The sequence below is a fragment of the Myotis brandtii genome, unplaced genomic scaffold, assembly GCF_000412655.1.
Source record: "Myotis brandtii unplaced genomic scaffold, ASM41265v1 scaffold525, whole genome shotgun sequence".
Classification (NCBI taxonomy): Eukaryota; Metazoa; Chordata; class Mammalia; order Chiroptera; family Vespertilionidae; genus Myotis; species Myotis brandtii.
This window is the reverse complement of record NW_005369915.1, coordinates 1,208,898-1,221,814: the sequence shown is the minus strand read 5'-3', so window position 1 is coordinate 1,221,814 and position 12,917 is coordinate 1,208,898. Positions and strand designations below refer to the sequence as shown.

Below are 12,917 nucleotides of genomic sequence, written 5' to 3'. Positions count from 1 at the left end.
TTTGAACGGCTAGTTTTTGGAAAAAGAGGTGGAGTTAGTCCATGGAGCTCAGAGACCAGAACTCTCAACTCACAGAAAAGGAGCTACAGAGAGATATGTTTATTTAGCAAAAGGAAGAAAGTGCGCTCTAACCATTTGCACTTTCATAAAATTAAATGAGCTACCTTGGTCTAAGTAGTGAGTTCCCCATTATCAGAGGTGTTCAAGCAGAGAGTGGATGAATAGGTAGTGGAAGGTGTAGGTGAGACCTACAAGACCATTGAGGTATCTTTAAATCTTGACATTCTAGAATTCTATAAACATGAGGGGGAAGCAAGAGTGTGTTGACCATTATTGCATATCATCTACTACACCATTCATTCATATCTAGAAACTATTCCATTTTTTGAAGAAAAAAAAAAAGTTTAGTCCTGGCCACTGTGCTTAGCGGTTAGCAGTGGTTCTCAACCTGCTGGCCCTTTAAATACAGTTCCTCATGTTGTGACCCAACCATAAAATTATTTTCGTTGCTACTTCATAACTGTAATGTTGTTACTGTTATGAATCGTAATGTAAATATCTGATATGCAGGATGGTCTTAGGCAACCCCTGTGAAAGGGTCATTCGACCGCCAAAGGGGTCGCGACCCACAGGTTGAGAACCACTGGGTTAGAGTAATGGCCTGTGCACCAAATGGTTGCAGGTTTGATCCCTGGCCCTTTGGGGTGCGTGCGGGAGGCAACCAATCAATATTTTCCTCTCACTTTGGTGTTTCTCTCTCTCTCTCTCCCCCTCTCTCTTCCCTCACTCCCTTCCACACTCTAAAAATCAATGGGAAAAATATCAATATGTGAGGATTATCAACCCCCCTCCCCATTTTAGTAAATATCTAATATTGGACATGAGAAAATATCTAATATCTCATTAAAAAATAACATTAGGCCCTGGCTGGTGTGGCTCATTGTTTGGGCATCATCCATGCACCAAAAGGTTGACAGTTTGATTCCTGGGAGGGGGCATGCAGAAGGCAGCCGATTGATGTTTTGTTCTCACATTGATATTTCTTTCTCTCCCTCTCCCTTCTTCTCTCTTTAAAAATCAATTTAAAAAATCTTTTAAAAAATGACATTAGACCTGAGTGGTCCCTGCCCTGGATACATGTGCTACCAACAGTGGTCAGGAGGACTCTCAAAGGCAGCTCCCAGAGCAAACAAAGGCTCAGGCAAAACTGGGAGTGGGTCTTCAAAAATCTATTTTATGCCCTGACTGGTTTGGCTCAGTGGATAGAGCGTTGGCCTGTGGACTGAAAGGTCCCAGGTTCGATTCCAGTCAAGGGCATGTACCTTGGTTGTGGGCACATCCCCAGTAGGGGGTGTGCAGGAGGCAGCTGATCGATGTTTCTCTCTCATTGATGCTTCTAACTCTCTATCCCTCTCCCTTCCTCTCTGTAAAAAATCAATAAAATATATTTTTAAAAATCTTTTTTATTTTTATTTTTTGGTGAATCCATTTCTCTGTGTTGACTATTGTATATTCAATGGCTAAGCCCCAAATCTATTGTGATAGAATAATGAGGAGAGGAAGATATTTGGGGCCCTGAGTTTTTCCCATGTCTCCTAGATCAGAACTTCTCGTTCTTTATGTGCACACAGTCCCTGGGGTTTTTGTTAAAAATGAAGATTCTGATAGAGCAGGTCTGGTATGGGGGTGTGAATTTCTGTATTCCTAATAAGCTATTGAAGGAAGCTGACTGCATTGTAAAAAGCAAAGTCCTAGTTCATTTTTTTTAAGGGGCTCTCTATGAAATGGCCTCTTTCTGGAGTCAGAGGCAGCAATCTCCCTAGCCTGAACACTTTCTGAATCATTATGATGTTAATTTTGCACCAAGAAAAGCAGTGACAATTGCTTACTAATGAATATAAGCTGTTGAAAGGGGCTGCCAATTAGATAGAAACAATTCAGCTTGCATTTCACTATCCGGTACTACATTAATTATGCATGGTATTTCCAATAAAAAAAGTGTTTAGGTAAATTATTAAGTATTTAAATTTTTTAGTGGTGCATGGCTAATAAAATCAGTGGTGAAAGTGGGTAGTTACAGTATGTTACTGCCATCACCTATAATCTAGACCTACTACCCTGTTGTGGGACTTGGTATATGAAAGCTCCAATCCCAGGATGAGCAATGGCAACTGATGTCAATGCTGCCGAAAGATGTTATTTCTTTACCACAGGGGTTATTTGTGTCACTTAGCCTCTAATGAACATGACTCGTGATTCTCAGTTTGCCATTTTTTCCTGCCCTGAACAACAAGCAGGGAAAGATTTTACTGTTAGCAAGTGAAATAAAAATTGCTTGGCTGGATAATATGCAAATTTTATTTACTTTGCATTCTGATCAACAGAAAACCCAATACCAATGGATAATAAAAAACTTGTATGACTTCAGAGATGATCACTAGGCATATGTGGCTTGAGTTTTATTTTAAGTAAGGATTTTGAAGGTTATAAGACCAGTCATATATAGTTATATATTTATATATCTTATACATAGATCTTTATATTTCTATAAGATATAGTTCTATAAGATATCTTTCTATAAGATAAAGACATGCAGTCCTTTCAACCATGTATCTTCATTTCAGATCTTTCTCATGAACTTTAGACCCTCCTTATCAATAATTGTCCCAAAGCACCATGTGTTCAACATGTCCTAACTCCAAACTTTGTCTCCTCTTGAACCTTTTCTTCTTCTTCATCCCACTGTGGTGATGATGGGAGTGAGCACCCACAGGCTTATCCAATCAGGAACCTGAGTAATAGTCTAGATTCTTTTTTGTCATCAAATACAATCAGTCTTTATGGTAAATAATGCTAATTATTTACTCATTATCCATTATTTTTTCTTACTCAGAATGACAATTTTGTTTTTGTGTGACAACATGCTCCAATAAAAATACTCACCACATAGACTAAGGGTGATTGTGCAATCTCGCATTGGTCTGTGGGATAAGAGAGGAAGTCTTCTGAAACTTCTGAGAATGCTATTGTTTTCTTTCTACAAAAATACACCAAATAGTGATATTTTTGCTTCTTCCTTTCCTATATACCTGCCTGAGCACAGACAACAATACCTGCAGGAACAGAATGGTGAAATAAACAGGAATGGCTATGTTCCAATATATTTTTATTTACAAAAACAGGCAGCAGGCTGGATCTGGCCTGCATAGTGTGTGCCAACTCCTGGTCTGAGTCACGGTGGGCATGCAGATGTACTGAGAAATTCTTAATGTAAAAGCTAGAGTTCTGTGCTGTATTTATTGAGATCTCAGAAGTCACTGAACCAAAAAGTGGAGCAGAAGTCATTCTGAAGCAATAGAAGCAGAATAGGTTGATGTACTACTTCACAGTCCCCATGTCCCCAAGACATCTCTTTCTTTTTTTGTTTTGTTATTTTATTTATTGATTAAGGTATTACATATGTGTCCTTATCCCCCCCATTGCCCCCCGTTAGGCTTATATGCATGCATACAAGTCTTTTGGTTGATCTCTCCCCCTTACCCCCACCCTCCCCTCCCTTCCCTCTGAGGTTTGAGCATCTGATCGACGCTTCTCTGTCTCTGGATCTGTTTTTGTTCATCAGTTTATGTTGTTCATAATCTTGAATATATTCAGTTGTTGCCACCCTTGTGCCTTGGACAACTAATTTGAACTTGACGAAAGAAATACTCCCTTGCATTTCCCTTTGGGCTTTCATTCTTTCATATTCTGACTAGTCCTTTCTTTGCTCAGTGCCTGAGTCCTTTCCCCTTCTAATCAACATCCTTGACCTCACCCCCTCTATTTTTTAGCTTGTTGACTACTTTGTACAATGTCTGAGGTTTCTGTTACAGTCCCTATTAAGTTCCCTTAGGTGGAAGGGGTCGGTGATCCTGGGAGTTCCATAAACTTGGAAGTTTTCTTAATCCTGAGCATGAATGCTTGCAAACTCCAGGAGACACCCTGGGAAGGAGCTTATCATAGAATTTATCTAAAGTTAAGGGTGAATCATAAACCCTAGTAAGTTATAATTCTGGAAGATCCTATATTGATACACACAGGGTATAGAAAGCAAAGCTGTGGGTGCTTAGCCTCATTAGAGGAGCAGGCCCAAAAATGTGAAGTTTCTTAAAGGCAACAGCCACCTGATGTCAATGTGTAGCCTTATAAAAGATTCCCAATGAACAAGGTAAAGTTAAAAAGTTAAGTTCTTATGCCAGGATCTTATCCAATAGCCAACCAGCAATTCTATTTTTAGTATGTTTTCTTTCTCATTGGAAAAAAATTATCTGTTAGGAAAAGAAATATTTGTAGTCTGCCTCAGCTTTTATTTTCTAGTGCTGGTGATGGCTTCAATAGTAATATGATCAACACTTCCCCAGCTCTTTGCTTAGGGCATTGTTAGTCTTTTATACATATTTATTTTATTTTATTTTGTGTGTCTTGGCACTTCTGACACTTAATAATGTAATTTACCTTGATTGCACTGAAGATGGGACTCTCCCTGACTAAATTTAAAAAATTAATGCATTTAATTTTAGAAGTGTGCAATGAGATGCCTGGTGACTCAGTTTAGTAAAAGGAGGATTTCTAATTGCCCTCCTAAATCAGAGTGTGCTCTAGTGCCCTTCTGGGGTTAAATCCTGCAGAAGTTGAGGGCTATTGAGGATTGCTGACTCAGTTTTCCCAGACTGTAAAAGGGAGTTGGGGGTGGTAATCTGTATTCAACAAACCCTGAGTTTCTAAATATTTAATATTAATATTCACTACTCTTCCTAAAGTATAGTGTTTAGGGATGCTTAACAATGAATGAATTTCTTTTTCTCCCCTTAGGCAGTTTTTGAATTCCATTTGGCATCACCTGCTATTTTGTTACATATTTTCTCATAATTGCTTTTGTGTAATCAGGGGTTGTGGAATAAAGAAAAAATGACTAGTCATATCCCAAGATGTGGAATCTAGGGCGCACCTCAGCATTATTTTAGGATTATTTAAAAATGGATTAACTGCATGCTTTTTTTTCCTTCTCAGAACAATATTTTCTCATTAGAATGGATTTATTATCATATTTCTCTTCACATTGTAGTTTGTGACAAGAGAATGAATTATAGACCTTTCCAGAGAGACTTTTTAAAATGACTAGATGATGCTTTCTCCCCTGTGCCATTTGTTAGTGTCACAGGGAGGAAGAAAACAACTTTATAATGACTTTTCTGGATGAGGAACTGAGCCGTATTTCTTGGGGAGGGTGTGGATCATGCTTTCAAGGAGTCAGGTCCAATTACCCAATGTCAAGGATGAAGAATCAACTTGGTATATTTTGGGGGAGATTGTGACTGGGAGGCAGTTGACTTGGTTGATGAAGATGCTTCAGAAGCCGGCCACTTGATCGGAACCAGGTGGCCATCTTTGAGTTCTGGAGTTCAAGGCAGGAAATGAGAGGGAATGGGTTAGGAGGTGGCTGCGAGTTGGTCACAAGAGTACTACACTATCAAAGTAAAAAAGCTTTCCCCTAAAAATTGCAAAGGATACTGTTGACTTAAGAAGTGGCCCTGGATAAGTGATTAATATTCTTCTGTAGGCAATTAAAAATGAAGGACAGACATCATATGGACTTTTCTAAATAGAAGCCTTAAAAATGATGGAAATAGGGATTCAAGAAAAAAGTTGATAATGGATTTAAAAACTCTAACAATGAAAGTTGAAAAGGAATGAAAACAGGGCCCACTCACAGCTTGATACCCAGAGTGTGGTCCATGGACCAGCACCATTGACATCACCTGGGAGCTTGTTAGAAATGCATGGTGTGGGGCCTCACTGAAACCCACTGCATTTTAACAAAACCCTGGAGTGATTTGTGTGCAGATTCAGGTTTGAGAAGCAGTGCTTTAGCTTTAGACATGAAAAAGATTTCTCTTTATCAACAATACTTTGGTAGCATAGGGTGACTTTTCCTTCTCTTTGCTGGGAACCACACTATTTGGTTCTATGTTGAATAATCTATAATAATAAAAGCATAATATGCTAATTAAACTGGACATCCTTCTAGTTGTCCTTCTGGACGACCTTCAGGATGAAGCCAGGGCTGCGAGGGAAGCGCGGGTCTCGGGTGCCAGAGGGAAGCTGGTACCAGCAGCCAGGGCAACGAAGGCTTACTCTTGCATGAATTTCGTGCATTGGGCCTCTAGTTGCATAATAATGAGAATGCTGTTTTATGATATTCAGTTTGTGCCTTGATATAAAGGAAAAGCTTGGTACACTTGAGGTTAGAGTTATAGAACAGAATGTAAAGGTTATAAACCTTGATAATTTACAATAACAGCAACAGCAACCTAAAAAGAAGGATTGAGAAGGGAAAGAACAGTGAGAAAAAGAGTAAGTACTAAAGGGAGTAATTTTTTCACATTTCACAGCAAGGAATCAACAGATACTGGTTAAAGTTGAAAATTCAGGAAACAGAGTTTATTTGTCATATTTGAAGGCATAAAATAAATACATTTAAAAATATAATCAACAAAATTAACCAAGGAGGTTGAAGCAGGGAGGGAGGTGGAAGGCAGTGTACATGAACTAAACTCTCCATCCTTATAGAAAGGAGTTGGTGTAGGTGCTACCCAAGGTTGATGAATCACGAACTAAAGGCAGAATGCTCTTATCATTAAGTTAATTTATTTGAATAACACAAAGATCATGAGGGTTTCACACAAAGCTGAATTTTTGAGGAATTCCCTTTTGCCTCAGTCCATAGTCATCATGGTCCCTCGATGGCAAGCATTTCACCATTTTTATGCCACGAAAGGGCATGGGCATTTTTGCTGAGTCTGAGAAACCCAGGGGCTGGGGTTTAACTCAGTAAAGGAAGAACTGAAACTGGGGAGCCTGGATGGAAAATGGAGGTAAGAGTTTACTCCTCACTCTGTGCTCTGTTAGTTGCTTTCATTTAAAAAAAATCAAGTGCACTTGAAATATTATAAGGTTATCATTAAAAATACATCTTTTGTCCCTAGTTATTATAATACTTTGAAGCTTAGAGAAACCGGATAAGAGGACCTAGATATATGAGCTATAAATAGAAATGATGTGTTAAGATTCTGATCTAGCTTCAAGCTTCCTCCTGGAAGAAGTTCAACAACAAGGGCAGAAGAAGGACTGCAAGTTGTGTAAGAAGAATTGCATAAGAAGGGACCTTGTAGGCGAAGCTCCCTTTGCCTCCTTGAGCCTCAGTTTCCTCTCCAGCCTGATAGTCGTGCTACCACGTGCCTGTCCTTCCCCAGAGTTGCTATGAGAATCAAAATCAACTGAGTTTACAGAACATTTGCTTCGGACTCAACAAATCCACATGAAAGCAGAGACACAAATTAAGTACTACCAAGCTCCTATTACATGGAGTGCACCCTAGTGGATGGGAGTAGGAAAACATGAATTTCTGTATGTCAAAGACTTTAAAAAAAACCTGTGAAGTATTATAGCACGATGTTATTAATTTTCCCTAACATCCTCTAGCTGCAGGCCTTCTAGTTGCTCAGAAATAGAAATATATTCTTAATCAGGGGCCCAGGTAAATCTCCTAGTTCATAATCAGAGGGGAGAAAACAGCTGCATCTCCGCTGCTCCTGGAATGAACAAGTAGTTCAGGGATGTATTTCTCTTGAAGAATGTGTTGATCACATTTTTCATATCCATGTGTTAAAAATGCCTGCAAACCTGCCCCCCCTCCACTGTACTCAGTTCAGAATTATTTTTTCTTCCCTCCCATTTAGAAAAAAGTATTCGATTTTGAAATTGTGTTCTTGTTTACTCACTGAAAGAGACAGAAAAAAAAAGACATCATCCCTCCATCCTTTTAGGGCCTTAGCTTCTCCTTCAGGTCAGTATCAATTGAATACTTTCTAAAAAATTAAATGTGCCAGACCTTTGCTGGGTCTTCATGAGCATGAAGTCATCCAGTGTCACTCAGGGTGGGGCCGGGAATACAGAATGATGCAATTAGGAAACAAGGTGGGGTTGGAAGTGAAGGGTCCTGTGTGTAGTGTTGAGCGATGCACGCTCTATATTCTAGGCATCGGATAACTGTGGAAAGTCTTGGGGGACAGGCCAGTATGTTATTGAAGGCAGATGGGAAGTTGCATCCCCAATAGACCCTGAGAGTAGTGACTTAAAGGTGATAGGTGATTTCCTCTTATGTTACAGAATCAAGACAGGTGCTTTGTTAGTTTGCGAGGGATGCTGTAACAAACTGCCACAAACTAGGTGGCTTTAAACAACATGTATTGTTTCACAGTTCTGGAGGCTAGCAGTCCAAGATCAAGGTCAGTATCTTGCAGGGCCATACTGCCTCTGAAGGCTCGAAGGGAGAATCTTTCCTTGCCGCTTCTAGTTTCTGGTGTTTGCTGGCAATCCTTGGTGTTCCTTAGTTGTAGATGCATCGCTCCAGTCACACAGCCATCTTCTCTGTGTGTGCCTTCACATCATCTCCCTGCTGGCCCTGTCTATCTCTGGGTCCAGATTTTTCTTTTTAATAAGGACACCAGTCATATTGGATCAGGATCCACCCTAATCACCTCTTCATAACTTGATTGTTTATAAAGGTCCTATGTTCAAATGAGATCGCATTTATAGGTATTGACTTCATTGTATTTTTTAAGGGACATACTTCAACCTCAGAGGTATTGATATATTATTATTTTTTATTTTCTTTGTTTAGTGTTCAGAGTAATGGAACCTCCTTTTTTTTTGGTCTACTCTTTTACCCTTGGGAAAAAATGAAGGACAGACATCATATGGATGGGAGGGTAAAAGAGACTAACCTTTTGGTCTACTCTTTTACTGAGAGGTAAAGAGACTAACCAGTTAATTAGGCTATTTTACTCCTTTTTCATTCTCTCTCTCATCTCTTTTCTTCCTACCTATCATCTATCTATCTATCTATCTATCTATCTATCTATGTAAATATTCATTTATTTTTTTTTCACTATGAACTTTCCTTGTTTTCACTGGTGACAGATATATGTGTGAACTCTATGAAAGATTAACATATATTTGACTCTACTTATTGGAGGGTGAAAAGACACTTGAAGTAATAATGATAGTTAATTTAATTGAAGAAAAATATGTTTTCCTTAAATAGTGAAAGATGCTTTTCATTTAAGATATTTATTTCCTAGTGAAAGAAATAGTTCTATCAGCTGAAACAATGTCATTTGTGAGCAAATTTTGAGCGGCATTTCCTGGTCCAGCCAATAACATTGGTTTGTGCATAGCAAATCATTTCAATTTACCAACTGTTCTGAAATTATTTGACCGAGGAGAAAACATTAATTCGAATCCTGTTACAATGGACATTGAAATAGGGTCATGAACCTTGGAGAAGATGAGGACGAATCGTTTTCTCTCTGATTTGGAATGGCCTCTTTTATCATTGCTCCGTGTTTTTCCTCTTTTTATTTGTAACTAATGGCATACCACGGTTCAGGTCTGCCGGTCTTAATCTACAAACTAGGCCATTAGCAGCCCTAGTCTGCATGATGGCATGCCAATTAAAATTAGGAGATTAAAGAGTAATGTTCCTTGCCTGAGACCAGTTTGCATACCAATGACAATTTCCCCAGCTATTGAATGAAGAAATACTTACATGGCAGTGAACTTGATATCATTAAATTTAGGGAACATTGAATAGTGTGTGAGGGCAGAGGGGGGCCAGACTGCTAGAGGATTGGGAATTAAAAGCCAGAAACAGAGTTTTTAATACTTGTTTTACTTTTTAATATTTATACATTTATTTTTACTTTCAACAAGCATTAAATTTTCATCTATATAGAAGGAGGTCAGGCTAAAGGAAAAAAATAGTCGAACTGCATATTTCTCCATTCCAAAGAGAATCTCAGAGCTACAGTGTTTCTCTCTGTGAAATAAGAACAAGAATACCTAGCCCTGTATTACAGCAAAGGGAGGAGAGATGATACGATAAATGAGATAAGTTTGGAATTCATTCTTAGAATTTTTAAGAAGATATCTAAAGAAGGATTCAGAAATAAGATGTGGAAATTCACTCAATTTAGCTTGAAAAATGGAAAATTTAATGTAGGCTTAACCCATATAAATCTAGGGTTTTCATGTTCTGTGTCTCAGTTTCCAGTTATTTCTATACCAGCATAGTGTAGCATCTGAAATACATTAAATAAAAATGTTATTTTTTTGGGGGGGGAGCGGCTTTTGAAGATGATTTAAAATAACCTAATTTGGAAACTATAGCAACGCTTTCACAAATCCCCTTTCTAATACACTTGACCCCCAGACCTCTCTAGAATCTTTCACTTCAATAAATTATCTCTAGAACCCTTTCTGAAACTCAATGCTCCTGAAATTTTTTTCTATCTTTGTCCATGTTCTCGGTCTCCCTCCCCCACTCCTTTCTTATTCAGTCGAGAATTCTTCCCAGTTTCCTCACATCTTGCCAGAATTTTACCTATGTTTTCGATTTAAAAGAAAACTAGTTAGCAAGAGATAAACTTCCTTGGATCATTGGGAAGTTCTCAGGAACTGAAACAACATCAGACAACTACCGCTTCAGCCTCTCTTATTCCTGGGCATATGATCTATCATTTGTTCTGCAGATCTGCTTGGCTTTTCTCTAATACAAGTCCAGGTTCTCTGCCATTTGCCTGTCCGCATGTAGTTCTTCACAATGGACCATCTCGAAATGATGGTCTCAGCCCTCTAATGTTTATGACCTTTTAGAAGGAATTGCCTCAATTGATTCCCAGGAGAGATAACTCCCAAATAGAGAGCCTACTAGCCCAATTTGGTTCAGGTATTTACCTCTGGTCAAAAGGGCAGGGGTCAAGTGGCATGTGTGTTAGGAAATAATGTTGCTGGGAGGGTTGGCGAGGTAGAGGAGGGTGTGGGGGAAGTAAATAATGTGGTATACCCAGTCCAGAAGAGACACTGCAACCTCTGTAGCATAGTGTAGTTATTTCAAACTCATTTTAGTCATCCGTCCATTGGCCTTTGTACTAGGTCCTGAGTCTATACTGCTTACCTTTGGACATAGACACCTGGTTTACTTGGACTTGACTTAAAAGCCTGTTTGGAAGCTTCGCTCACTCAGTAACCAATGGCTTACTACTGTCCTCCGAGGTTATGAAAACTCCTTGTGACAGTTGCAGGATATTCAATTTTCTTAGAGGAAACTCTTGGGGGGTGAAGGCAGAGTTCGTGCAATTTGAGTAGCATCCAAAGTAAGGGGAAGCTCCAAACCCCCAGTGGAACGTGCTCTGGAGAAACTGATGGATTGAGTTCTCTCGGTGTGGCAAACGTTTCCATTAAGCCCACTCAGTGCTCTGAATTTCCCTCCACACCCACGCTAAAACAGGAAACGCTACTCTACATTTACATGATTCATACTATCTATTATCCAAGATAGAAAGTGATGAAAATAATTATCCAAGATAAAGTGATAATGATGATAATTAGTTTGGCTTGGACTATTGCAATAGCCCTTTAACTCTTTTATCTACTGCAAATGTATCTCTTTCTAATCCATTTCTAACATGGGCCAAAATTATATCTCTGAAATTAAAAAATAAAAATTCTATGGCTTCCCAGTTACTAAAGGACAGTGTCAAAACTGCTTTATAAAAGCCCTTCATTGATCTGATAATGATGATAATTAGTTTGGCTTGGACTATTGCAATAGCCCTTTAACTCTTTTATCTACTGCAAATGTATCTCTTTCTAATCCATTTCTAACATGGGCCAAAATTATATCTCTGAAATTAAAAAATAAAAATTCTATGGCTTCCCAGTTACTAAAGGACAGTGTCAAAACTGCTTTATAAAAGCCCTTCATTGATCTTATCCTAACCTACCTTCAGAATTTCTTAAGTCACCTATCACCTCTTTTCTCCTTGTATTTTTTTTTGATGATCTTATCCTAACCTACCTTCAGAATTTCTTAAGTCACCTCTTTTCTCCTTGTATTTCTTTTTTTTTGTATTTGTATTTTTTCATTTAATGTTGCAAAACACAAATGCTGATGACATAGTTTCACATATAACTTTTCTCTCTCACAACTCAGCAGATGGAACTGCTTTCAACTCTATATGGAGCACACTGTATTAGTATTTAAAAAGTTTATTCTAACCCATTTCTCCTTTTATATTCTAAAACATCTTCATTATGTTGTTTGATAAGATAGACCCACAGGAAGACAGTAATACCCAAGGTCAGCCCCACTTTCAGCCAGTCAGGTTTGTCATGTAGTGGATCCCAAAAATAGAACTTGGACTGCACTGACCAGCCACTCAGGAGCCTGGCCGGGGGCCAGCAGCTGGGAGAAGGGCCGCAGCAACACGGATGGTGCCATCTTGCCTGGCGGGCTCCTCTCCTTGTATTTCTTATTCACCGAAACATTCCCAGGGCTTAGAAAAATGTCTGGAACATAATAAGCACTCAATAAATTTTGTTTAATCTCTTTTTTTCACTGTTGTCACTCTTATTCTCTTTCCTTTTGAAGTAAATCTTTTATTTTTTCAGTATATCACTCTCTAAGTCCTTTTCTTATATTAATTCTAAGTATGTTCGTGTTCATGCATATTCTTATTATTTTGCAAATCCACATGTGTGTGCACCTTTAACTCTGACATAATGCTAGAACCCCAATAAGAAATTATTTGATTGCATCTTCCTTTAGATTTGTGTTACCTTTGTCAAGGAAGACAAATGGAGTGTGCTCATCTGTGCTCAGGTCAGAAATAGGACCACATATTGATAGCAGCAGGTGTGACCCTGAGGTTCAGACTAGGAGGGCTGGACTGCACCATTGATTGGTGAGAGAGTGGATATTCTGCCTGCTTATTCTGAGTATCTCATGATCTGACATCTACTAAAGTTCACCTGCT

The 12,917-nt window shown here is 38.7% G+C and overlaps 1 pseudogene; it reads right to left on the bottom strand.

Annotated features, from left to right (window-relative positions):
• Window positions 1–12,019: 12,019 nt before the first annotated feature.
• Window positions 12,020–12,382, bottom strand: LOC102247112 (annotated as a pseudogene).
• Window positions 12,383–12,917: the final 535 nt, after the last annotated feature.